The 25,035-nt window shown below is 43.6% G+C and overlaps 1 long non-coding RNA gene across 2 annotated transcripts in view; it reads left to right on the top strand.

The window, feature by feature from the left end:
* LOC120937023 overlaps positions 1 to 25,035 on the top strand; it is a 45,427-nt gene that overhangs the window by 8,489 nt on the left and 11,903 nt on the right. For both annotated transcript variants that reach the window (XR_005748663.1, XR_005748664.1), the window contains exons 2-3: positions 18,703 to 18,754; positions 22,312 to 22,398. This is a non-coding gene — a long non-coding RNA (uncharacterized LOC120937023). The remainder of the gene's footprint in view (positions 1 to 18,702; positions 18,755 to 22,311; positions 22,399 to 25,035) is intronic.

The following is a 25,035-nucleotide window of genomic DNA, read 5'->3' as shown; positions in this document are numbered from 1 at the left end:
CCTAAATGTTCATCTTCAATACAAAAAATTTCGTATGGAGAATGTGTACAGTCTCAGGGGCCTCTTGTTAGAAGGCGTGTTCATGGTGACAGTAGACTTGAGGGATGCTTACCTTCACGTTCCTATTTGTCTGGATCACCAGAGATTCCTCAGATTCGCCCTCACCTCTGCCCAAGGAGTTCAGCACTGGCAGTTCTCGGCCCTCCCCTTCGGACTGGCTTCCAGTCCGAGGGTGTTTACGAAGGTCCTGGCAGAGGTGATGGCTTTTCTACATTTAAAGGGGATCTCCCTCGTCCCTTACTTGGACGACCTTTTGCTCTTCAACCTGAGTCGGGATCAGCTCCTTCTGGACCTGGCCACTGTCATAACCACCCTGGAATCCCTTGGTTGGATCGTGAACAGGGAGAAGTCTTCTCTCCTTCCAGAACAAAGGAAGATGTACCTAGGTTTTCTTATAGACTCCCTAGAAAGGAAGCTTGTCTTATCCCAAGACAAAGCACAGGGTCTTATGACAGCGGTCAGGTCCCTAGTGGCGGCTGTAGATTCCTCTTTCAGAGAAATCATGAGGTTGTTGGGACGGATGACTTCGTGCATCCCGGCAGTTCCTTGGGCACAACTCCACTCAAGGCCCCTGCAGGCCTTCCTTCTCTCATCTTGGGGGGGAACGGAAGAGACGTTGGATACCAGGGTCAGTATCCCGGTTCCAGTAAAAGACACCTTACAATGGTGGCTATTGCCCCAGAACCTTTTAAAGGGTCGTCTGTGGAGTCAGGTCAACCCGATCAAAGTCACTACAGATGCCAGCAGCTGGGGGTGGGGAGCCCATACGGAGGAACTTCGAGCCCAGGGTTCTTGGAATCCCCAGCAAAGGCGGGCTTCTTCCAACTACCGGGAGTTATTGGCGGTTGGGGAGGCTCTGGAAGCCTTCGAGGAGAGAATTCAGGGCCGAGAGGTCCTAGTCCTCTCCGACAACGCGACTACGATCGCCTTTCTCAACCGGCAGGGGGGCACCAGGTCACACTCTCTCCTAGCCCTCTCCCTGAGGATCCTAAGTTGGGTAGAACAGAGGGTGCCCTCTCTTCTAGCGGTCCATATAAGAGGGACCCTCAATCTGGAGGCCGATTTTCTGAGCCGCCAGCCCATCCTTCAGGGGGAATGGGAATTATGCCCGGAGACCTTCAGCTGGATTTGCCAACAGCTCGGTCGCCCAGAAGTAGACCTCTTTGCGTGCAAGGGGAACAAAAAGGTGAGCAGGTTCTTTTCCCTCTCCCGAGAGCAGGGTTCACTGGGGGTGGATGCGTTGGCTCAACCCTGGAGATTCCGGTTGGCCTACGCCTTTCCTCCCTTGAATCTCATCCCAAGGGTTCTGCAAAAATTGAACGCCTCAGACACCAACCTGATTTTAATCGCTCCTTGGTGGCCCAAGAGGTCCTGGTTCCCCACCCTGAAACATTGGGCTCTAGCTCCCCCGCTTCCTCTCCCTCCCCGGGCGGGTCTTCTGCGGCAGGGGCCGGTCTCTCATCCGAACCCAGAATTCTTCAGCCTGACGGCATGGCTCTTGAGAGGTGGAACCTGCAGCAGAGAGGCTGTTCGGAAAAGGTGATAGGAACCCTGTTGGCTAGTCGCAAGAAAGTCACCAGACTCATCTATGCAAGAATCTGGGGGGTCTTTTCGCGCTGGTGCTCCGCGAAACAGATCTCCTACCCTGACATCCCCGTCATCCTGGATTTCCTCCAGGATGGGGTGGAACTAGGCTTAGCCACTAAGACCTTGAGAGTCCAAGTTACGGCCTTGTCCTATTTTTTTGGACAGGAGCCTTTCTGGGGATCCTCTTATTAGGAGGTTTCTGACAGCCAGGGACAGACTTTCCCCTATAAAAGTCTCTAGAGTTCCCCCTTGGGACCTCTCCCTAGTCTTGAATCAGCTATCTAAGGCACCATTCGAACCTATAGATAGTATTCCAATTAAATTACTTTCCTTTAAATTTACTTTTTTGTTGGCTATCACGTCTGCCAAAAGAATTGGAGACATGCATGCTTTTTCCATTAAGGAACCCTTTCTTCGGGTTTTTGAAGACAGGGTGGTACTGAGTCAGGATCCTCTGTACCTGCCCAAAGTGGCAACTAAGTTCCACAGATCCCAGGAGGTAGTCCTCCCTTCGTTTTGCGCAGATCCCAAGAATGAGAAGGAGGCTACTTTTCATTGCTTGGACGTAAGACGTTGTCTTTTGATTTATTTAGAGAGGGTAAGTGAGTTTAGGAATTCCCCTCATCTTTTGGTTAATTTTTCTGGTCAGAAAAAGGGTCAGCAGGCAACAAAAGCTTCTATATCCAGATGGATCAGGCAGGCTATTTCTTTATCCTACACCTTAGCGGGTAGACCAGTTCCTGTTATCAAGGCCCATTCCACCCGATCACTGGCAGCCTCCTGGGCAGAAAGAGCAGGAGCTTCCATAGAACAAATATGTAAAGCGGCGACCTGGTCAAGCCAGAATACGTTCGTCAGACATTACAGAGTCGAACTGCTGTCACCGCAAGATCTGATGTTTGGTAGGAAGGTCCTACAGACGGTGGTCCCGCCCTAAGGTAGGCCCAAAGATTGCTTGCTTTTCTCTCAGCGTGCCGTCCTGGAAGACGAGGGAGAAATGACCAGTTACACTTACCGGTAGCTGGATTTCTACGATGTCTTACAGGACGGCAGGCCTACTTCCCTCCCTGTTATTTACTGCTATTCGGAGTTATTTTTTTATTAGGTCCTAGGACCGTGTTCTAATAGCGGTTACTTATCTACAAACTGAGGCACATGGGAAGGGTGGGGCCTTTTAACCTCTTTTTTGATTGTGTTTCCTGTCAGGTGGCCAGTCTACTCTCAGCGTGCCGTCCTGTAAGACATCGTAGAAATCCAGCTACCGGTAAGTGTAACTGGTCATTTTTCCACAAATCGCTGTCTGTGAGCACTGTTCTCACTGTACCATCCAATGCAAGGTAAAGCTCTGTTATGCGAAGAAGTCATATCTGAACATGATCCAGAAACACTGCCATCTTCCCTGGGCCAAAGCTCATTTTAAATGGTCTTGTTGCTAAGTGGGGAAACTGTTCTGTGGTCAGACCAATGGACCTTTTTAGATTTCTTTTGACAACCATGGGTGTTATGTCCTCTGGACTAAAGATGGGGACCTTACAGGTTATCAGTGCTTGGTTAAAGAGCCTGCATTTCTGAAGGTATAGGGATGCATTAATGCATATGGCATGGGCAGCTTATACATCTGGAAAGGCACCATCAATGCTAAAAGATAAATCCAGGTTTTATAGTGCAACATATGCTGCGGCCAAGAATGGTACAACCTTCCTCTCCCAAAACTGCAGTAACTGGCCTCCTCAGTTCCCAAACTTTTACAGACTATTAAAACGAAGGGATGGTATACATGGCCCTGTCAACTTTTTTTTGATGTGTTGCTGCCATTCATTTAAAAAATCTTACTTTTTAGGGGAAAAAAAGTGAATTTTGAGAGGGATATACAAGATTTGCAAATCCCACAACCATATTTTGTGTGTAGATGTATATCTCACAAAAGTGAGTACACCCCTCCCTTTTTTTTTTTTTTTTCTCAATGTGACGGCACTGAATAAATGACTCTTTGCTACAATGTAAAGTAGTGAGTGTACATCTTGTAGAACAGTGTAAATTTACCTGTCCCCTCAAAATAACACACAGCCATTAATGTCTAAACTGCTGGCAACAAAAGTGAGTACACCCTTAAGTGAAAATGTCCAAATTAGGCCCAAAGTGTCTACATTTTGTGTGGCCGCCATTATTTTCCAGCACTGCCTTAACCCTCTTGGACATGAAGTTCACCAGAGCTTTACAGGTTGCCACTGGAGTCCTCTTCCACTCCTCCCATGACGACATCACAGAGCTGTTGGATGTTTGAGACTTTACACTACTCCACCTTTCGTTTTGAGGATGCTCAATAGGGTTTAGGTCTGGAGACATGCTTGGCCAGTCCATAACCATTACACTCGGCTTCTTTAGCAAGGCAATGGTTGTCTTTGAGGTGTTTGGGGTTATGTTGGAATACTGCCCTGTGGCCCAGTTTCCGAAGGAAGGGGATCATGCTCTGCTCCAGTATGTCCCAGTACATGTTGGCATTCATGGTTCCCTCAATGAAATGTAGCTCCCCAGTGCCAGCAGCACTCATGTGGCCCCAGACCATGACACTCCCATCACCATGCTTGACTGTAGGCAAGACACACTTGTCTTTGTACTCCTCACCTGGTTGCTGCGACACACGCTTGACACCATCTGAACCAAATACGTTTATCTTGGTCTCATCAGACCACAGGACATGGTTCCAGTAATCAATGTCCTTAGTCTGCTTGTCTTCAGAAAACTGTTTGCTAGCTTTCTTGTGCATCATCTTTAGAAGAGGCTTCCTTCTGGGAGCAACAGCTATGCAGACACATTTTTATGCAGTGTGTGGCGTATGGTCTGAGCACTGACAGGCTGACCCCCCCCCCCCTCAATCTCTGCAGCAATACTGGCAGCACTCATACGTCTATTTCCCAAAGACAACCTCTGGTTTAGTCGACCGTGGTGAGGCCTGTCCTGTTAAAACACTGTATGGTCTTGGCCACTGTGCTGCAGCTCAGTTTCCGGGTCTTTGCAATCTTCTTATAGCCTAGGCCATCTTTATGTAGAGCAACCAATATTTTTTTTCAGAGCTCTTTGCCATGTTGAACCTCCTGTGACCTGTATGGGAGAAAGGGCGATGACATCAAATTTAACACACCTGGGACCTTGTAACACTGAGTCACATGACACCAGGGAGGGAAAATGGCTAATTGGGGCCCAATTTGGAATTTTTTACGGGGGAGGGGGGGGGGGGGTCATACTCGCTTTTGTTGCCAGCGATTTGGACATTATTGGCTGTGTTTTGTTTATTTTGAGGGGACAGCAAATGTACACTGTTATACAAGCTGTACACTCACTACTTTACATTGTAGCCAAGTGTCACTTCCTCAGTGTTGTCACATGAGAAGATTTAAATAAAATATTTTCTAAAATGTGAGTGTACTCATGTGTGTTAGAGATTTGCGCATCTTTGCATTCACCCAAAAGTGAACATCTGCTTTTCGGAACCCTCCAGTGTCACTTTGACACCTTTCAGGGGGAGAGGGTGCAGATTCCTGTATGAAACGGGTATTTGCACCACTTCCCGGTATAGACTCCCACGGGAGAACACCCATGCTCAGAAGCAGGTCATGAAAAGGGAAATTTGCATAATCAACCCAAAGGGTGTCACCAATCGAATTGAACTACCCCTTCATAGTGCTGCCGTACTTGTTGTACGTCACTGCGCTTTGCTCGAGCATTTTTTTTTCACGATCGTGTGTATGCAAGGCAGGCTTGATGAGAATCACGTCGAGGAAAACATTTTTTTTTTTTCCCATGACATGAAAAATGGTCTTATGCGGCTAGATGCCCAAAAAGTCATAAGACTTCCTAAGCATTAATGGCACTTGTTTATAATGGGCTTTGTCAAACTAAATGACATCCAGTTTGGGTGTAACTCTTTCCAGATTTGCATGCTTGTTCCAGGTTGGTGTATTGAAATGGCATTTTCAGATAGGCCTGTGTTTCATCAGGTTTATTTAAATGGCATCTTTTTTTACCTTAACTTGCACTGAATAAATAGAACACAATGATATAAATGATGTATGATGGTGCACTTCAGTCCACTGGTTACATGACAGGATGTCCCTAGAGATTACTGTAAGATGCTGGGGACTCTGTAGCAGTCTATTCAGCACTGGTAAAATTCACAGGTCAGCATATTGAGACTTCAGTGGCAGAAAGGCTAATGCATGTAGACTCTTGAGAAATCAGTTTGTGGATAAATCTAGAACATTTTATCTTGTGACTGGTCTGTTTTGTGTATTTGTAGAGTCCTGCTTTGATATCTGGGCTTCATGGCCTTGTGCAAGACATCACATCCGATCATTACTGATGGGTAAGACCTTGATCTGCTCTGGGTGGAAAATTTGTGTTCATCCTGACTCTGCAGCTGAAGACCAGAGCTACACATGAGATTTCTTTTTAGTGGCTTAATTGTGCTGCTAAAATGACCATAAATGGCCAGGAGTAGCTATTGATCGAATATAGATGGAACAATTGCTTCCCTATTTAGTAAGCTACACATGGAACATGCTGAAGCATATTGGAACATTGTGTGCTCAGGTAGACTGATTGCATGATGAGTTGCACAGGGGCAACTGGTCTGTAAAGGGAATAAACTAACCAAATGTAGTAGCAATTTGACAGTTTTATATTGCATGGCAAGTTCAACTCTATTGTCTGCAATGGAAGGGTCAAATCTGTGCGATTCCAACTGTCAATGATTTTGAAAGTAGTTCTTGCACAGGCTCCCATTAAGGGACAGGTCTGCTCTGGTATTACCATTTTTCTGACCCCCCTGTTGTCATTAGCTGAAGTTGGTTCTGAAAGCCTGAGTGACCAACATAAAAAGAAATGAATGACAGGTTTTAAGAGTTCTACCCTCATCAATTTGTCCCTATCAACCTAACCGGCTTAGTTTCTACGCTACGGTGTTACTATGAGCACATCTGCCCTTTCACATTAGAACTTGAAACGCAACTTCCCTGAACCTGTCCTTCTTTTTTTTTTTTCTTCATATGAAATGCCTTCTATACCGTTGGTGGACCTCATTTATGAAAAGGCCTCCAGAGTTGTTCCCATTTTCTGGCGTTTGCCAATACATGCACGTTTGACTCATAGGACGTATGTCTTCGAGTTCAAACTATCTGGTAAGCCTTTACCTTATCGGTGGCGGCTTATTAACTTTCACGTCACTAGTAAGTATTTCACATAAATTGGACGTCCAAGTGAAGTTATGTACCTTCCTTAAGCCCCCAATAAGGGATGTGTGGACTTGCCATTTTAGTTTATTTTGTTTTATTTCACATATGGACTTTATAGCCATCACTTTGTAAGTACTGTGTATTTACATTTATTTTGATTATAGTTTGACATTGATCACTTTGTGCAGTTAAAGGGGTTGTAAAGGTTAAAAAAAAATCCCTAAATAGTTTTATTTTTTTGTTTTTAACCTTGGTGCAGTCCTCCACTTACCTTATCCTTCCATTTTGACCTTATTTCTTCTGCGAAATCCTCACTTGGTGTGGAGAAAGCCTCTTGAGGGGGCGAGCAGGAGTGTCAGGACGCTCACTAACACACAGCTCCTTTCTCTATCTGCAAAGTAGAGTCCTGATTTGCCTGCTCGCCCCTCCCCCCTCAAGAGGCTTTCTCCACACCAGGGAGAAAGCCTTGCATTACTGTGTGATGTTAGACAGAACAGGAAGTAAGGATTTTTTAGAAGAAATAAGGACATTTAAAAGCAAAATGGAAGGATGAGGTAAGTGAAGGACTGCTATAAGGTAAAAAAAGCTATTGTCTGTTTGTGCTAGCTGCTGCCTGAAGCTGGACTGTCTAGCGCATTATTACTTATATTTTCCCTTATTGATCTCAATGGGCTGCCCTACACCTGGCAAAGTAGGTTATGGAACATTTTGGCGTATTGTTAGTTTCTAACAATCTAAGGAGCTTTCAATCTCCCACGAGCATATCAGTCCTTACCTAGATGTAAGTGGATATTTTTATTGTGCTGCATATTCAACTGTGTCTCTCCTCTAATAAATATCTCCTTAGTTGGCTTCACTTTTGAAAAGCTGGCCCTAAGGCTGCTTACCGACTGAGTAGTGTCGGCGGTAAAGCGTCGCTATTTTTAGCGTCAGTTTATCGTAGTTTTTTTTTACCGGTCATTAGGGGGGGTGCTTTAACTACTTCCCACCCGCCCACTGCACATATACGGCCGGGTGAGCTCGCTCTCCTGCGTGGACGTTCAGGAACGTCCCTCGGAAGGAGGGGGATCGCGCACGTTCCCACGCATCGGCGCAATCCCGATGCACTCGTGTCACCCGGATACAGTGCATCATAGATCGGCAGGAGGGCTCTGTGATTGGCCCTCCTGATCACATGACAGCCGTGTCCAATCACAGCCGTCATGTGATGTAAACAAAACAGCCGGTTGCTAGGTGATCGGCTCTCCTCACACAGAAGTCGTCGGTGAGGAGGGTGGATCGCTGCAGCTGGCTGATCAGTGAGTATGAGCTGTTTTTTTTAGCTTTTTACTCACTGATCAGCCTAGTGTCCCGCAAAGTAAAAACGCATGTCCCCACATATGCAACGGTAAAATCGCAAGTACCAATGATCATTTGCACACATGTCCGTGATCTCCTGCATACATATGTCTGTGATCACATGAACCAATTATACACTTAATGGATTTTTTTTTTACCAAAAACGTGTAGTAGAATGCAAAGGAAAAAGCAAAAAAACTTGCTAATTACAGATGAAATTAAACAAAATAAAAAGGCAGCAGCTTGCGTGCGATACTCGGAACCAGAAATAGAAAGCAAAATAAAGCTGCGCCAACCAAAAATAAAAAACAAAACAGATAGTGATGATAAACCAAGTCCACTCAGGGTCAGATATATATGTATATTAGAGTCCCAATAAACATTTGGTGTGTATGCAAATGAACGATCCTGAAGACACCACCGTGATCTCTTAACGGTTTCCACACTGAAGTGAAGACCCACCACCGAGTTTAAAAGCCACTTACCAGAGGGTAAGCTTGATTTGCAGTCTGCTATAGCCCAGCCGCGGCCTTTACTTTTAGTGGACTCACAGGGATACAGGTTCCAGGAAAGAACTTTCGGTGCGATCACAGGCTCATCCAGAAAACTTGTTTTTATTTTGAGAGATTAAAAAGGTACTTACAAAAGCAGGTAAAACCATGCCGTATAAAAAACAGATGCCGGCCGACAACAAGCGGAGCCCTTCCTCAGCGCAGTGACGTCACCACGCTTCCTCCTTAGCGCCGTGACGTCATTTCCACTCTTTTCGCAAAAAATAAACAGGGTCCTGAGTAAACGCCACCAAAAGAAAGCTCTATTTGTGTGAACAAAATGATAAAAATTTCATTTTGGGTACAGTGTTGCATGACCGCCCAATTGTCATTGAAAACGCGAGAGCGCTGAAAGCTGGTCTGGGAAGGAAGGGGACCAAACTGCCCAGTATTGATGTGGTTAAACCCCCGCTAATGGCCGAAAAAGAGGTTAACATGCTTTGCCGGAGGCTCAGCGGCACTGCCCATTGATTTCAGTGGGCAGGGGCGCTTTCGGAGTGGTGTATACAGCACTGCAAAGATGCAGCTGGCAGGACTTTTTTTTATTTTATTTTTTTTACCGTTCTGCCAGCACAGCGCTCCAAGAAGAGGCTCTGGGCTGCTCTGTACAAAACCAACTGCAGAGGAGGCAAGTATAACATGTTTGTAAAAAACTGAGCCTTTACAATCACTTAAAGCGGTTGTAAACCCGCAAAAGCCTCCCGCATGTATGTGCTGGAGTGATGTCATGTCATAACGGCTCCAACCAGTCGGCTTCCTCAGTGGTGACCGGGTGCTGCTGCCTTAGGACGAAGCCCTGCAAGTATTTCATAATGTGCTAGTATGCGATGCATACTGCACGTCATGCTATTGTCTTGCAGGTTTTTTCCCTGCAGTTTACTACTGCTTTTTGGAAAATATGAAGGCAATGGTGGATGAAGGGTAGGGGGAGTTCTTGGCAAAGCCAAGATGTATGGGGATGTCCCGACTTGCCTGAAAGTAAGCTATCAATTTTGCGTAGCCTTACCCTGGAATTGGGACTACCTGACTTCAGTTTTGGGTAGATGCTGGCAAGTTGGATCACTACCTGACTACTTTAACTTCTTTGGCATGAAGAGCTTTAACGGTTCCAAAGTTCATCCACGTGTCAGCCATTATGAGGAACTTTAAATGGTTGTAAAGGGTGAGGGTTTTTACATTCATGCATTTGAGGTTTAAAGAGAAACAAAAATAACAGTGTGCTGCTCTCTCCTACAGCCCCCTTAATACACACGAGTTGCCTCTTGATCCAGCAGATCACATGAGCCTCAGCTGTTGCAGGACCCCCTCTTCACATCGTCTGACAGCAATGGGAGCCATTGACTCCCACTGTTGTCAGTCACAGCCAGTGAGCCAATGAGTGAGTAGGGCTCAGCCATGGCCCTGTCTTATGGATGCATAGAGCAGGGCCTGGGAGTAGGCACACACCAGTGTCCCCATAGCAAGCACCTTGCTGTTGGGGATCATTGGTTGGAGGGGAGCCAGGAGTGCTGGCATGGGGACCCAAGGAGAAGATTGGTGCTGCTCTGTGTGCATAAGTATTGCGTGTATGTAATATGTTTATTTTTTAACATCACTTTAAGATGGTGGGGTTATATCGCATTAAAGTATATATTGCACAGCTTACTAATTTTGACTATGGCTGCATTCTTTTTGGTCAGTTACTATTCTTGTCTTGGGGTGTCTCTCCTCTGGAGGAGCAATGGAGACATCTTGGTCAGCAACATTGTCTGTCAGGGGGAAGGGTAGTTTGCCCAGCATATAGCAGAATGATGCCGAGTGGGGGATCGTTAATCTGACTGGGCGTCGTGATGTCCAGCAGGATAAGCCACTTGCCCCCAAGGGCATGCTGCAATCGGTGGTACAGTGCCTCAGACACCATCTCTGATCTTGGATAAGAGCCTATGATGTGGGCTCTTTACCATATACGGATACCATTTACGTATCTTTACCATATGACCAGCTGTGTCCAATCACATCTGCTCACATCACAACCAGAAAGTGCAGTTTATCAGCTTTTCCTCTATTTTGCGTGGGTAGAGAAGACGCGATCTGCGCATCGATATCGGTGCAGACCCGTCAAGGATGCCAATCGGTGCCTTTCATCAGTCCCTGTCAGTGAAAAAGAAAATTTACTTGTTTAACTTTTATAACCGAAACTAAAATTTTTTTTCCAAAAAAAAAGAAATTGGGAGAAATACCAGTGGTGTTTAAATGCCACTAAAGCTCTATTTGTACCCATATGAAAAAAAAATTACCCACAGTGTTGCATGACCATGCAGTTGTCATTGAAAATTGGTCTGGGCAGGAAGGGGGTGAAAGTGCTCAGTATTTAAGTGGTTAAACAGTGAAAAAAAATCTTGGGTTTTTTGACAAAATATTACGCCCCCCCACTCCAAGTTGAAGCTTTCTTTGACTTTGTCTCTAAAGACAATCCAGATGTATGAATGATGACAGGATGTTTTTCTAAAGCTAGTTCCTTTTCCATCCTAATATCAGTCAAAGCATAAAGACATTTAGGCAGATATAAAAAAAGCTTATTGCAGTAAAACGTGCTTTGCCATCATGCATGCTATTGTGCCACAGTAATACTGGAAAATTGTGTCTTGAACCTTGTATAAACTTCAGGTAATCTTAGTTGGAGCCAACAGAACTAGGGACGGCCTCTCTACCTACATTATGGCTTCGCTGTACCTGGAAGTATTTCTTCTCTTGGCATGGGGGGGAAATGCATCTGAGCCTGCCCCCCCACTCTAAAAGACCCTGGATGCCCCCCCACCCCCTGTGCTCCCTGAATCTCATGCAACTCTGCATTACATTCTAAACATGCACTTGCTGTGACCTGTTGCCAATTAAAGCAAAAGTCAAGAATAACGAGGCATTTGTGGCAATATTAAACCTCATTCCAAGATTTCAAAGATTTCTTCAGTTTTTTTTTTTTTTTTTATGCCCAGCATTCAACCCACTTTGAGTCCAGGTTGTCCTGGGCCCACCTACAGGTTATGATGACTGGACAATCCCAGGAGATGGAGCACAGTGATGCGTTCACAAACTACCACAAAACATGCAACCTGTAGATTTTTTTTTTTTTTTTTTTTTTTTTTTAAATGTCGCCTATGAAGATTTTTAAAGGGTAAAAGTTTGTCGGCATTCCACGAGCGGACGCAATTTTGAAGCGTGACATGTTGGGTATGAATTTACTCGGCGTAACATTATCTTTCATAATATTAAAAAAAAAAAATGGGGATAACTTTACTGTTTATTTTTTTTAAATTAAAAAAAGTGTAATTTTTTTTTCCCCCAAAAAAGTGCGCTTGTAAGACCGCTGCGCAAATACGGCGTGACAAAGTATTGCAACGATCGCCATTTTATTCTCTAGGGTGTTAGGATAAAAAATATATATGTTTGGGGGTTCTAATTAGAGGGAAGAAGATGGCAGTGAAAATAGTGAAAAATGACATTAGAATTGCTGTTTAACTTGTAATACCAACGGCCAACACCAGATGGCGCCAGCTCACACAAGGAAGAGCTGGGGACTTCACGAAAAAGTTTTTATTTTGCCCACCTTCCAAGCCAAGTCGCCAGGAGGCTATTTCTAGTCGCCATGGCGACGGGATTTGTTGAGCCCTGATGTATGGACATGGCAGCAAAGGGTTAATATAATTTTTAAACTTCAGTACATGCACTTCTGCAGCATATATAGTATGGAAGACTTAATTGTAACCTTGGTAAAGTGAACTAGTATGGCGAAAATCAAATTGCATACAGTATTTTTTTTTTGTCTGCACATTGATACAGGAACCCGAACAAGGGAGCACGTGTGTGTGTGTGTGTGTGTGTGACTTGCGCTGTTAGGTGGTACTTGTAGCAAAATAGAGCCCAAATGACACGTGTGTATTTAAAAATGCAAATTGCCATAGACATGCACTACATAGCTTCTCCATTGAAGTCTCTCCCAGGCAGACTTCCCCCAAGCCTTATGCCCATGTAAGATTAGGATGCATTGCATTTGCTATTCAGTGGTTCTGTAGTTGCTTAAAGGGACACTCGGATATTGGTGGCCACTAGATCTATCATAAACTGGCATACTTAGTTGAAGTGGAAGTTACTTGGTTTGCACACTATACATTTGAACAAGGTTATGTTGCTCGGTGATAGTGATGGATGTGTTGCTCTGCTTGTTATGGCAACATTTGTGTTGACCTCTGCTTGTCCTTGAATAACACACATGCTTGGTAGTAGAGTGGAAATTTCTTAACCACCCTGGTTACGTCTGTAGTACATCCAGATTTCAGCATGAACCGGCACTGCCATATGTCACACATGCTTTTGCTGCTTGTCAGGTGAATGGCTTGGGTTTCATTCCAGCTCCCATTGTGATCAAAGTGCAGTGTTTTGGCATTTTGTAGATCTCACTGTCTAGAAATAATCTGAGAAATGTAACTACCTCTTCTTCACACTGTGCTTAATCTAACATCTTAATCTGTGGATTACAAAGAATAAAAGGATTACTTAATTATAAATTGTTAAACTGGGTGAAAGAGCCTGCTTAGTCAAATTGCATCTGAACAATTTTTTTGTATAACAAACATCGCCCCCCCCCCCCTTCTGCCCTTCCAGGGTTTATACCGGCTCACCACTGCGATCGGTGATCCGCGTGCCCTGGATGTCAACCATAGATTTCCGGTGGACCGGACGGTCGCTGGAATCTATGATCGTCAGAGGCCGGGCATGTTATGACTTCACACCCAGCCTCTGCATTAAAAAAACGTCACCGCCTCGGCTGGGAAGCGTTTTTTATTTTAGGCTTGCCAGTCTAGAGGTGAGATGTGGGGTCTTATTGACCCCATATCTCACTGTAAGAGTCCTTTCATGCCATATTCTTATAGGAATAAAAGTGATCAAAAAAATATTTTAAAGTGTCGTTTTTTTTTTTTTTTTTTTGGTGTAAAATTAACAATTCTTTTAAAGTGCTCACATTAGTCCCGCCCATATATGAAAACTGTTAAAACCACACATGTGAGGTGTCGCCACGAACATAAGAGCAATTCTATCCCAAGACCTCCTCTGTAACTCAAAACATGTAATCGGTAAAAAAAATTAAAAGCATCGCCTATGGTAAAAAAAATTTAAGTACTGACGTTTGGCGCCATTCCACGAGCGTGTACAATTTTGAAGCGTGACATGTTGAGTATCTATTTTCTCGGTGCAACTTCATCTTTCACATTATGCAAAAAAAATTGGGCTAACTTTACTGTGGGGTTTGTTTTGTGGGAATATTTTTTTTTTTATTTTTCCCAAAAAGGGTTTGAAAAAATTGCTGCGCAAATATTGTGTGAGATAAGTTGCAATGGGCGCCATTGTATTTTCTAGGGTCTCTGCTAAAAAAAAAAAAATGTTTGGGGGTTCTGCAAATTTTCGAGCACAAAAAAAGATTTTTTACATGTAGGGGAGATGTCAGAATTGGTCTAGTGGATGGGACCGCCGGTGAGTCAACAGCAGGTCAGAGGAAGCTGCTACAGGACAGTTGCTCCTTTACAAATTTTAAATCAAATCTGTCCTGGCCCCAAGATTCCCTTCATTCTATGATTTCCTCACTTCATGTTTTACCTTGGGGGGGCAGAAAGGAAATGGGTTTCTCTCTCCTCCCCCCCCCCCCCCATGACTGGTGGTATAACCACGGTGGGGGGGGGGGTAGGTAATCTTTGCTTATGGTTCTATTAAACTTTTTAAATGAGCATAATGAGTAGACTTGATTACTTATGAGTGGGCCCTGTTTTCAGAAAGTCAGTCTGCCAGACATGAAATGCCCACAATCTCCCTGGCAGCCAGAGGTCATATGATGTACATTTTTTGTTGGCAGGTCGTGATATGTGGGGGATGTAGAATACATCTTATTCACACAATCTGTACCTGCCGCAACTTTTTTTTTTTTTTTCTTGCATGTTTAAGGCCCTGTTCACATGGGGCTAAATTGATCAGCAGGAGATGGCTTTGTTCCCCGCTGAGCCGGCAGATGACGGGTCAGTCTCTAACTGAGAAGGGAGGGACCTGTCGGCGCCTCACTGACTTCTAGGGGAGATTGGCCAAAAACTGACAGCTTGCCCGTTTTTCATCAGATCTCATCTGATCTGCCAGACGGATGGCTGAACATATCGCCATATGTCTGTTTTTAGCAGATTGGCGGGCTGGTGGGTGTCAGTGGACACATCTCGGCCGACATCTGCCTGCCCATAGGAGTCAGTGGGTGGCCCGCTCAAATCCACCTGAAACGGACAGGCAGATCTGAGCGGGTTTATCTGAAAGGGACCTAATTGCTGTGAACTGTTGCCAATTAAAGCAAAAGTCAAAACTAATAACATGAGGCATTTGTGGCAATATTAAACATCATTCCAGAAATTTCTTCAAAGATTTCTTCAGTTTTATGCCCAGCATTAAACCCACTTTGAGTCCAGGTTGTCCTGGGCCCACCTACAGGTTATGATGACTGGACAATCCCAGGAGATGGAGCACAGTGATGCCTTCACAAACGACCCTCCAGTCCAAATGTAGGTACTTGCTTTGCAAAAAACGGAGGGGGTATAAATTGGAGCTGAAATTTTGTCTGCTTTGCCTATAGTATAACTTTACTGTATGTAATCGCAGTCTGCAATGTGCTTTGTACTTGGGGCTACAAAAAAAATAAAAATCTGGAGGAAAGTGGTTCCTAACCATGCTAGCCACCTAGAAAGTAACAAACTATTCTGTGCTCTGAATATTAAATGAGATGCTTAACAGCTTATTGAGAAACTTTTACTCCTGCCTGAAGCTATCTAGTTGCAAAATGTTAAATCTGGATTCTTTCCTGCCATTAATTGTTAGCAAGGGTGTGACTAAGAGTAGGGAAGTACCAGATAGATACTGGAGTTGGGTAGCTGCACTGGAATTTTTTTCCTCCTATCTGTGGTGGTGTGTTTTTTTTTTTTTTCCTTTACAAGTTGGCAAGCTGTAACGTGGCAACCGAATGTGCTGATCCACTTTCATTAACCTCTTATTAGCCAATTTATTAAATGTAAAGAAAAGGCCATTTTATATTTTATCCCCCCCCCCCAACTAAAGGGAGTTGTATGCTTTTGTTTTTTAATAACACTGTGCACTGCCAAGTGCATTTGTTACCTTAATTACACACAAACCAGTTTTATCACTTTCTGGAACTTGAGACCTGCCTACCAACCAGCATCGCTAGGCAATGAACCTCTGACAAACAATCCGATGCTTGATTTCTCATAACCTCCTACTCCTGTTTGGGTGCTGGGATAAGCCATAAAAGCAGGACAAATGGAGGGCATTCAGTTAGAACCTGTGTCTGCTCTATGTACAAGTTGACGACAAACCGTAGTTTCCCTTAAACATCCTGGATTTGTTTTAACTACATACAGGGATTTGAATTTCCTAGTAGCCAGCATTTGTTTTGAGATAAACTTGTATTGCATGATTATGTAGATTGTAAGCTCTAACGAGCAGGGCCCTCTGATCATTCCTGTATTAATTTGTATTGTAACTATAATGTCTTCCCTGATGTTGTAAAGCGCTGTGTAAACTGCGCTATATAAATCCTGTATAATAATAATAATAATAATAATAATATAGGTCTCGTTGCATGATTCCCTAGAACTGCTCTCATCAGAAGGGTTTAATTCCCCATCACCCATTCTTGACCATTGCAGAGTTTTCTCCTGGCATCTTTGCTTCAGGGACCTTGTAGATGGGCCTGCATGTGTGAATCTTGCCAAAACCCTGTAATCAGAACTTAAGTGGATGTAAACACTCACATATACCCAGTGAAGTAAACGGCCTCAGATGATGCACATGGATAAAACAAATCTCCCTACTTTTATTGAAGTCTATGGAACCAAAAACCAGAAAAGTTCCTGGAATTTTCCACAAAATGCAGATGTGACCCATCGGAAACCATGTTAAATAGACTGTAGTGGGTTTCTGCAAAACTGAAAATACATAGGTGTGACCCAGGCCTTGCCATGTATATCTGCTGTCTTCAGCTTTATATATGGTTTAGAAAGTGCACATCGTGATAGAATTTTCACTTCCACTTCCTTATTCAGCAGTGTAGTGTTGGGTTACACTGGGACACAGTTGATTGGGGGTGGGAGGCATGCATGCACACACCCCTTGACAAAGGAATTTCATTTATCAGCCCTGTTGGGGGAGGTTTGGTGAGATCAGGGGTCCAAACTGATCCTTGACATCTCCCCTTTGAGACAGAGAAAGGGACTGGACAAAGATTTCCCAGTCCATTTCTCTGCAGCCTCAGCTGCACTGAAGATGATTGGACAGAAGGCGGTGGCTCCAGTTCACTCTTATGAATAGACATGGTCAGTGATCACTGTGCATTTAGAAAAGTAAGGAGCCGATAGATGGCTTGATTGGCTCATTCCTTAGGGACACAGGGACAGTTGGGGGGGGGGGGGGGGGGGGATCACTGCAGTGGTGGGGGGAGTTTTATAGGCAACCCTCCCCCAATTGCCTTCCAATAAGACAGCTGCAAGAAGGTGAGAATCTTCTGTCAGCTGCTTTTATAGAACTCTTAAAGTAGAGGGGGGGGGGGGGTGGGAGATCGGTGCTTGTAACTCCCCGCTGCACCGATGACCTGTGAGGCTGCCCCAGCCCCCCTACTAAACTGAGAATGCATGGTCTGATAAAGGTATCTGGTCAAGCATCGGAGCATTTGCATGACTACCGCTACTCGTGCAAATGCTTGTTATTGCCACTGATACCAGTGCCATCCTATCTTAAGTGGCCCACTGAGGCTGCCATAGTTGTGGTCTCGCCTTCTGTAAATGCCAGTTGATATACCAACCCCCTCCGACTTCAATAGGAGTCCCTTAACCACTAGCTGACGGCCGTACGACTTTGTACGGCCGCAGCGCGGCTCCCAATCTCTAACAGACCGTCTTTTTACGGCCGCCCCTTTGCTTGTTCCCTGCGAGCTTCAGATTTACCAAAACCAAATAATATGAGGTCAAACCTTCAGAGCTTCAATTTGTATGCAATCAAACAGGCCCTTGCTCTACATGGTTTTGGTAAATCTGAAGACAAAAATCTGCAGAAAATCTAATAGTGTGTATGGGGTCTTACGCAGCACAAATGGATAGAACTTCTGACATCTGTCTTGTGTACATTGAATCTGTTCAGTGACTTGAATATAGTGAAACCAGAAGTTAGGCATAACGGTAGCAGCTAGCATTTTCAGAAGGCCTATAATGATAACCGTGTGTGTGTTTGTGTGTTTGTGTGTGTGTGTTTTGTGTGTGTTTTTGTGTTTGTGTGTGTTTTTTGTGTTTTTTTTTTTTTTTTTTTTTTTTCTTGGAATTGCAGTTTGTATGTGTTCTGGGACAGTGTTGTGCAATGTAGTGCACGAGGAATAAAAATGAAATCTGGGTTTTGCACCTTCAAAATTTTGATTTGGTCGTGTCTATACAAAAGCTTCAACTTTAAAAAGTTGTCCTTTTACACAACGAACTACACAAATAATTTTCTGCTGTACCTTCCTCCTGTGGTCATGTTAACATGTCAGTGCATGAAATGTCCTGCATCACTCCATAGAGATTAATAAACCTGTATCATTTTAATTGTATGCCGCTTGTAGCGCTAATGAATGCGTTGTTTACTTAGTGCTAGGCTAACTGCATTGCTGTGCAAAGTTAATGTTTTACCCAGATGAGAACATTTTTCAAATTCCTTGAGCCGTGGTTCACATAGTTGGCACTTCAATTTTTTTTTTTTTGTTTAGACAAATGTACCCGAGGCTGATTCTTATGGAAATAATCCTTAATGTACTATATTGACACTTTTTAATAAAGCATATTTTGTTTGTATTCTGTTCAGATTTCTTGACTCTAGTTTTTCTGTACCCCCAGGATTCGGGACTCTGCATGACTTGAAAGACACTTTGACCTCTGGAAAAATCAGGTGAAATTTTGCATTCTACTTATGGAGTATTTTAGTAGTTTACAGCTTGTAACTTTTTTTTTTTTTTTTTTCTTTAAACCATTACCCTCCACCCCCCCCCCCCTCAATTGCTTGGATAACCTTGCCAGGCAATTTTTGCCGGGGGGGGGGGGGGGGGAGGGAGAAGTCGTCTTGCCAGATCTCATGACTTTTTAATGGTAAAAGGTGAGGGCTTTCTGGAAAATTGCATGTCAAGAATGTATTCCTTGAGTGGGTTACTGGAATTCTACTTGAGGGTAGAGACCCATGATTAGATGCCATGTCTTGAGATATAATTCTGTCGTTCTTTATGCTGGTAGAGAACTGGTGCCTGCACAGGTATTGCACCCAGGGTGCTTACAGGGTGAGTTGTGTTCAGGCCTCCCTGGCATCGTGTTAATTGTTATGCCCTAAATACAGATGTAATGTTGCTAAAGGTGGACCTAGCTTTTTACCAAGTTCAGCATGTTGTGTTAATACTCTTGCTGATCATAGCCTTCATTTTATTCTAAAGGCAAAGAAGATTCTCATATTGTTGCCATCTGAATAGAACTAGTCACATTGAGCACAATTTCTGAGTGGCACATTGGCCACTATGTTGAATCCAAAATATGTACACCCTTGAAGCTTAAGTCTGGTGTGGGTTTTTTGGTTACATGGCACCTGTAATAGTGTGTATTCTCCTGCCCGCAGGTTACTGAATACAGCATATAAAATTGGGTCTGGGTGTTGGTTGGTTTTGACATTGGTCATCAAGGGGTTAAAGTATATTGTCAGGACTTCCAAAACCAGATTAGATGGCATACATTGTGAATTTGATACCAATTTTATTAAAGAATGCTTGTGCAACCATTACAGCAGGTGTGCTGAAGATGGAACGCAGCTACAAGTCCATGTTTCTGGATAGGTACATCTCACACAACTGCTCCATGATTCTATCTGACTTTTAGATTAAATAGCAGACTACATAAATGTTTAGTATTTGATCTGTTAGTCTCTACATGAAGTTTTTCGATTGATGCCAAGTGCAAGGAATGTCTGGAATGTTGCCTTGCTTTTGATAACTTTCTTTTTTTTTTTTTTTTTTTTTTTTAGCTTATATTTACCCATATATACTTTTTGCTCATTTAGAAAAGGGCAGCAGTTTGTTAGGCTTGCTATTTTTATTTTTATTTTTGCAGTCTAATATGAGCCTTAAATCCTAACAAACAACCAACGGTTGACATGCATGGATTGCTCTCCCACCCAAGGATTTGTATTTATCCTGTACTGAGAACAACTCGGCCACACAGCAAAGCCAGCCTGGTGACTTTTGGTAATCTCCCCTTCCTGTGGCTTCTGTTAACCACTTTGCGCCCAGAGGCTGTCATTCGACATCCTGGGCTTTGTGGTGGTATAGCTGAATGCCTGCAGCTACAGGCATCATTTGGATATCGTTTTTAGAGCCAGCGATTCTCCAAGTAAGAACGATCAAAGCAGCTGTTGCGCCGCTTGAAAGTTCTTATAGGCGGCAAGAGGGGATGTCGTCATCCTGCCGCCCTCCGGTGCTTCTACCAACTCACCACTGTGATCAGTGAGGTGGAGAACAGATCCGCTGGCCCTGGGTTCCTACCATAGATTTCCGGCGGACCAGATGGTCGCCAGAGTCTCTATGATTGCTCGGAGGCCGGACGTGATGTTATGACATTACGCTTGGCCTCTGCATTCAAAAACCAGCACCGCCTCAGCTGGGATGTGGTGGGGTTTTTAAGTGCCCCTGTCCCCGTGTGCTTGAATGTATACACAAGGTCCCGCCCACATATGAAAACTGTGTTCAACCCACACATGTGAGTTGTCGCCGCAAACATTGAGCGAGAGCAATGATTCTAACCCTAGACCTCCTCTGTAACTCAAATCCTGTAACCAGTAAAACATAAAGCGGCGCCTATGGGGATTTTTAAGTACCAAAGTTTGGCACCATTCCACGAGCGTGTGCAATTTTAAAGTGTGACATGTTGGATACCGATTTACTCGGCGTAACTTCATTCACATTATGCAAAAAAATTGGGCTAACTTTATGTGTGTGTTTGGAGAAAAAAAAGTGTGAAAAATTGCTGCACAAATACAGTGCGAGATAAAAGTTGCAATGACTGCTAAAAAAACATAGTATTTGGGGGTTCTATATAATTTTTTAGCAAGATTTTTATATGTAGGAGCGAAGTGTCAGAATTGGCCTGGGCGCGAAGTGGTTAAAGAGCAGTAACAGGTTGGGTCATTCCTCTGCCCTCTCAATACATTTGAATGCAGCATAGTTGATTCTTCAGTGAGTGCTACTGAACAGAAGAGGGTGAAATTGAGTCTAAATGTTAACGTGTTCCGAATTATTTTTGTTAAAATACATTACATTTTAATGCATGAATGCATTTTTCTTTTGGATTAAATGTGCCTGGAGTTCAGCATTGCATTTCCACGTTTTGCTCTTTAGGAAATCGGGGCTTTTTTTTACTGTTTGACAGTAAGCGGTTGTAAACATCCTCGACTGGAAGCTGTAAAGAAGCTGATGGGCTTTCAGTCGGATGTTTGCAGCTGCCAACTGCCACAGACTTCAGGAATTGTGCTGGAGGTAAAAACATGTCATGTGTGGGTGTCCTCCTGTAAGATCAATTTTCATTTACTCTTCAAGTAGGGTCATTCATCCTACTTGTGTCTGCTTTGTCAATGTTTCCCCACACTGTTGCAGGATTTAGGATTCACTTACAGCCAGTGGAAGAAGGTTGAAAGGAAGAATGAACTCATCAGAGCTGGCCAAAGACCTGTGTATGGGTTTTTCTCAACACTGCAAAAGGGTTGTACAATTTTTATTCTGGAAAATTGTTGGTAAGAAGTTGCGTGAGTACGCAATATGCTTTTTAATGCTAGTTACTTAATGCCCAATTCTGTAAAAGATGGCATCTTTCTTTTTGTACATGGAGTGTATTTCTAAGTGCAGCATTATGTATTTTATAATGGTATATGTTCAATCCATCACTGATCTTTGGAAGCTTCTATAATAAGTCAGTACAGTTTGCTATTCTCTATATGCTTTCCTGAAAAAAAGTGTGGCATCTGTGTCAACAGATGTCACTGCTCCACAATGGTTGCTAATCACTTGGTGTTTACTTTGAAATCTACCCATAGCCCTTTTAGCCTATTGGCTATATGTTGATAAAGCTGAGAATTCCTGAACCATAGACGAAGCTGTATAGTCTGAGAGATGTGGTGAGGTGGATGGTACTCATTTCATGCTGTATAGTGTTACATTCAAGCCCTATGTTGAGCTACTGCTGTGGCATATGTTGTGCTTCTGAGATTCCTCCCTCATGATGTAACATGTCCAATCTATCTGAACCTCCTTTGAGTCTTTTTTGTGTGGATGAGAGGCTCCAGAGTAGCTTTCCAGTTTGCTAGAAGATTTTCTAGAAATTGTGGTGTATCGATAGCCTGTAGAAATATTGTGATTTTGATGTTTTTTTTTCCCCCTCACAATTCACCCCCCATTTTTATTTTTATTTTTTTCCTAGGAAACTGCTGCATGGATTACTTTTCTGTCTTTAAAGTGAAATTGCCCTTTAACTCAAAGATTCCTCTTGAAAAGGACTGGAAAGTAAGTATCTTGGCCTTGCCTCCCTGCTGTCTATTGAAAATCAATGCTGCAAAAAACTGCAGCGAGATGACCACTTTCTGGTTGGTTCCTGTGATATATATTTTTTTTTTTACTAATTTGAAGTCTGCAACAGCAGCCCAACAGAGGGGAATTTTGCCTTACAGCACAGGTGTCAAACTGGTGGCCCTTCAGCTGTTGTGGAACTAAAAGTCCCATGAGGCATTGCAAAGCTGCCAGTTACAAGCATGACTCCCACAGGCAGAGTTCTGCAACAGCTTGAGGGCCTCCAGTTTGACACTTTTCAACTTGGTTTCTTGGCAAACTGTAATAAAGCATGCTTGCTAAGGGTTAATCCTGTGCATTTTGTGTAAGAAGGCTGTTAAGTCTTGTCTCCTCCTGATCCTCCAGTGTCCCAATCAATCTCCTGTAAGCATGTGCATAGTGCCCCAAGGCTCTGTACTCGTTTGGTGCATATTTTTAGAGGGGTGTGGTGTGTTTGTGGGGTGACAAAAGGTCAGGGGTCCTGCAGCCTCATAGGACAATCGGAAATTGAAAACTCAAACAGTGCTTGGCCAGACACAGAAGTCACAAGACTGCTATATACTGCTGATGAGAAAGGGTATTTAGCAGTTTATAATAAAATGGTATTTCCACATTTTATGTACTGTGGGAGACCAAATATAGGGACCTGGGTTTAGTAACACTTTAACCACTTGCCGATCAGCGGCTGCAGTTGTACAGTGGCAGGTTGGCTACATGCACAAGTGTGCAAAGGGGCAGTATTTGAGTACAGCCATTGACTGTAAAGTGTGCCAGGGAAATTTATGCTAGGCATATAAAATGCCTGTAAAAGTTCTATTTGCATGAACCCAAATAGACCTTATAACATTTTTAAATTGGCTTTAAAGGCAGGTTTTTTTATTAAACTTTGCATTAGTCTTGTGTGGTTTGTTATACTTTTGCACAGAGCAGCCTGGATCCTTCTCCTCTTCTTGGGTCCTACGCTCCTTCCTCCTACTTGGTGCCTCCACATCAAGCAGCTTGCTCTGTGGGCACCTAAGCAGGTGTGCTCCCAACCCCTAGCTGTCCATTCACACATGGAGCGGTGGCTCTGCCCCTAGATCTCCTGATTCTCACTGGCTGTGATTGACAGCAGTGGGAACTAGTGACCCCTGCCAAAAACCAATCAAGAGTGCGAGTCCCCAGAGAGGTAAGGCTCTTGTGATATCGCTGGATCAAGAGGGGGTTCAGGCAAGTATTGAGGGGTTGTTGCACACAGGTTTTTACCTTCATGCATAGAATGTATGAAGGTAAAAACCTTGTGACAACCATTTTTAAGGTAAACATTTTGCGTGCTGTTCTAAAACCAAACTGAAATCATGCTAGTCTCTAGTGTGTGGTGTTTTATTTTTTTCTTTAATGGAAATTGTGAATGACTGACTGTATTAATATTTGCAGTCTGCAGCTCCTCCAGGTCAGCCAGCTGATGTGCTTTTTTTTCTTCTGAGTGACAGATAATGTAAACATCCTACACTCTCAGCTGTGTAATGCATGAAGCTGGGAGAAGGCTGTTTACGCTCTCTGCCTTGGACAGCAGCTGACAGGAAGTAAAGTAAGTGAACTGAAAGCTCAAGACACTGACTCAAAGGTCTGTATTGCAGAAAATGTCTACCATTATACAAACTAAGCAGAATTGTTAACACTTCAAATATAAATAAACAGATAAACTAAAACTAATGTGTACGTGTGTCTTTTTTCATCTCATGCACTGCTAGTCCTGTCTTAGTTGGCATACTAATGCTTTCTAAATGGATGTCAAATCTGGAAAAAAATATGTCTCTATTGAGGTTTTCCCAGCTGATATTAGGACCTTGTTCACATGGGTGCTGGCAAATGTACAGTATTTCTAAGCCTGTGGACTTAGAAGGCAGAACCTAGTTTGTCGCAATGGTATGGGAGGAAAGATTCAACAAGTGTGCACAGGTTTCTTGCAATAAAAAAAAACTTTAACACTGCATAAAAGCATGGTGGAATAACAGTTCCTGCACTGATGTTTCAATCTCAGGCTTGATGGAAGATGGATCCTTTGAAACGTGTTGCCCAGGCCACTCTGCCCCATTGTAGAAGTGTTGCCAGGAGACCTGACTCTTTGGAACCCCAGCTTGGGCCTCCTGCTCTGGGTCAGTGGAGGACTTTGAGTTGCCACTTTGCTTTTAATGCATAAAACCTCTACCTTTGTTGCAATGCACCCTTCTACCCTGTACACGTGATCTAAATTGTACGAAAAATACAGATTTCAAAGCAATGGTAAGATAATCAGATTGTTTGGTACACAGCTTTCAATGGCCAATCATGAACGTTTTCCTCGCGTGGGTTTTTGGTTCGTTCGGTGCAGTGTATCTTCATAAGACAACTGTAACACATTGTATCCCTTCTGAATTGTTCTGTACTAGACTTTTCTATTAAATAAAAAAATCTGACACAATCGCAAGAATAGCGAGGTACACAGTACATTCATATAGAGCAGTTATGGCGAACCTTTTTGAGCCTGAGCGCCCAAACCAAGACGCAAAACCAACTTCTTTCTTTCAAAGTGCCAACACAGAATTAAAACTGCCAGCGTCTCTGTTCAGAGGATGGG

This window comes from Rana temporaria, chromosome 4 (assembly GCF_905171775.1).
Source record: "Rana temporaria chromosome 4, aRanTem1.1, whole genome shotgun sequence".
Classification (NCBI taxonomy): Eukaryota; Metazoa; Chordata; class Amphibia; order Anura; family Ranidae; genus Rana; species Rana temporaria.
Note: the sequence above shows the minus strand (reverse complement) of the source record. Positions and strands in the feature narration are given on the sequence as shown.